Source organism: Carya illinoinensis, chromosome 12, assembly GCF_018687715.1.
Source record: "Carya illinoinensis cultivar Pawnee chromosome 12, C.illinoinensisPawnee_v1, whole genome shotgun sequence".
Classification (NCBI taxonomy): domain Eukaryota; kingdom Viridiplantae; phylum Streptophyta; class Magnoliopsida; order Fagales; family Juglandaceae; genus Carya; species Carya illinoinensis.
Window position 1 is genome coordinate 92,649 of NC_056763.1, and position 3,152 is coordinate 95,800.

The window sequence follows — 3,152 nt, forward strand, 5'->3', positions numbered from 1 at the left end:
GTTCTACTGCTACTTCTTGTTAAAATTAGACACAAATTGGGCTTGCTCTACCTACATACAATCAAGAATCATGTGAGCTCCTCCACAACAATCACAACTCAATATAGGATTAGAAACAAAGTTTATATTACCCAGCTTACTGAACATTTTTACCAAAGAATCAACCTTGGCATTCATCATGCTTATGCCGTCTACATCCTACATACCTGGAACTTTTTTAGTCATACATCTTTCATTAGACTACTGATAATTGTTAGAGGCCATTTATTCTAACAACTCATATACCTCTTTTGTTGACTTACTCATTAAATTACCTCCTGTAGTTGCATCTATGGTAATCCTGACTAAACGTGTTAATCCATTATAGAAAGTTTGTACAATCAGCCAATCAGGAAGACCATGATGTGGACACTTCCTCTGCAATTCTTTAAACCTCTCCTAGGCTTCATACAAAGATTCACCATCAAATTGAACAAAATTGGTAATATCATTTCTAAATTTGGCAGTCTTACCTGGGGGAAAATACTTACTTAGAAAAGCTTGTGACAAGGCATTCTAGGTGGTGAAAGAGTTAGGCGCTTTGGAATTCAACCAAGCCTTGGCTTTATCAGTTAGAGAAAATGGAAAAAGTTAGAACTGAATAGCATCATCACTAACTCCGTTCATCTTAATTGTATCACAGATCTCCAAGAAATTGGCAAGGTGTGCATGTGGATCCTTAGCAAGTCCTCCACCAAACTACTACTGCTGCACCATTTGGATGAGACCAGGCTTAATTTCAAAGTTATTAGGATTGACTGTAGGTCTCACAATGCTGGGTTGGGCACCATTGACATTTGGCATAGCATAGCCACGCAACACCCTCTAATTCTAGTTATCTGCCATGGCTGCTATTTGTTCTTGCTCTAACTCCAATCTTTGTTTTCTCCTTAGTTTATGTAGGGTTCTCTCAATTTCTAGATCAAAAAGCTCAATTAGCTCACAGTTACGTGGCATAAAGTAAATACATAAAACATATATTGACAAACAAAAATACAGAACAGTCTAAAAACCATAGAAAATGATGGAATTTGGCCTTGAGAGGGTGGGGCCACTCTAACTGAATAAATTAATAACAATACAATCTAAATTAATACAGAAAATTATTTGTATTAATATTTAAAATAATCATTCCCGACAACAGTACCAAAAACTTGGTAGTACCTAAACTCTACCACAAGTGCATGGGTCATGACAAATAGATCAGGGCAAAAAGAGTATCATTTCCACAAGGAGGAGATTCAAGTACGAATTTATAAAATTTTCTATATTATTTAGACGATCCAAAATTGCTGTTACTGACTATAAATTCTTTACCTAAAAAATTAAATATGAAAGGTTCATAGAACTTGGATTTCATCAATTGAATTCCTTTAATGAGTTTAAACTTGATTACTTGCATTAATGTTTTACTAATTACAATGGTCGAATTTCCATTTTTAATGTGATATCCTCAGTCAAGATATAACACCTATACGTATATTAATCCTATGTCTACTGTTGTGATCACATAAATTAATATGAATTCATTATGCTAAGTGGAATTTTTTAATGTAGGTCACAAATGTGTGTATTTATTTCTAAACTACACTGCCAAGGTTTGATGAATTCATGAACTAATACTGAACTTCAACTTTTGTTACTTCATTCAACATTTTAAGCATGCAATTCATGGCCAATAAATTGCAAGAATGAAAACCGAAATCATCCAATTGTAATTAACAAAAGTATTCAATACAACCATACTATTCGCAAATCATATAAAAAATTCAATAACTACATCCTAGCCCTACAATAAGAAAACTAACAAATCATAACTAATAAAATAATCTAGTTATTTCTCAAACATAAATTCGAATTCAACATCCTTAATAATAATTTAGCAACTAAAAAATTAGAAAAAGAAAAAAGAACTTTGTAATTGCCGAAATCATGAGCTTTGTTCTCCATTTGGAATTATACCTCCTCCTTCCCTTTCTTCTTTTTTTTGTTTTTTTGGTTAATCTATTTTTAATTTTTAAAATATTTTTGTTATCTGCCAGCTAATTCAAAATCTACTGTCCATATTTGCAGCTAAAAGTCTAATCAATTCAAAACCAATTCTCCTTTCCAATTTTAAAACAAATTTTCCCCATATCTGCTATTGAAAATCCATAATTCTTAGTTGACCAACTTCTAGCGGGATTTAGAGCATTAAAATGACACATTTTGGAACTAGACCATTGACAAAAGTTTTAGATCTCGTTCTCAGATTTCCAATGCACTTGGTTTGCTTTATTCAGATTTATAGAACTCTAAATACATTGTGACGCCCCTAACTCCCACGTACGGACACGTGGAAATCGAGATGTCGAGATGATGACAACACGGGTCACACATCCCATCGCCAAGTGTCAAGTGTGTGTACACGCAACATGTGTACAAAATAAAACCACGCAGTGGATAATAAAGTCGTATAACTAAGTACCAGAATTTTTTGTTTAATTACAAACTAGCTTAAAAACACATGTAAATAAAATATTACAAGTTCAACATTATCTCAAATCCAAATACATATCATATAAACAACTACGAATATTATCCATAGATAAGCACTCCAAATCAATACACCGGCGGAGCCACCTCCCCGGGCTCAGCCTTCTCATCCTCAACCTCTGCATCAAAATCTACGGTACCAAAAATGGTGCCGCAGGTAAGTAATATTTCACACGCCACAAGATAAAAATATATTAAAGCCACAACAATATGCATGAAAGTATGCCCAATGCATATATCCCAAAAATCCACATTTTTACCACGCACGCGAAAATCCCATTTGGCCCAAAATATATCCTTTAGTCATATCCTCGCCATTATCCTAGATAATGGCCCAAAAAGCCAGTCTCGCCATTTTTCCAAAAAATGACCCATTAACCAAACCATCAGAGCACTGTAGGTGGGAATCGCAGGCGGGACTCTACCACCATCCCTGCTCACCACCATCCCTACGCATGCACCGTAGGCGAGAATCACAGGCGGGACTCTACCACTATCCCTGCTTACCACTATCCCTACGCCGCGTGCACCGTAGGTGGAAATCACAGGCGGGACTCTACCACCATCCCTGCTTACCA

At 35.4% G+C, this 3,152-nt stretch overlaps 1 non-coding gene across 1 annotated transcript; it reads left to right on the forward strand.

Annotated features, from left to right (window-relative positions):
- The first annotated feature begins 394 nt into the window (after positions 1 to 394).
- On the forward strand, positions 395 to 501 carry LOC122290564. Its single transcript, XR_006236427.1, has one exon. It is a non-coding gene; the product is annotated as a small nucleolar RNA R71 (small nucleolar RNA).
- The last annotated feature ends 2,651 nt before the right edge of the window (positions 502 to 3,152 follow it).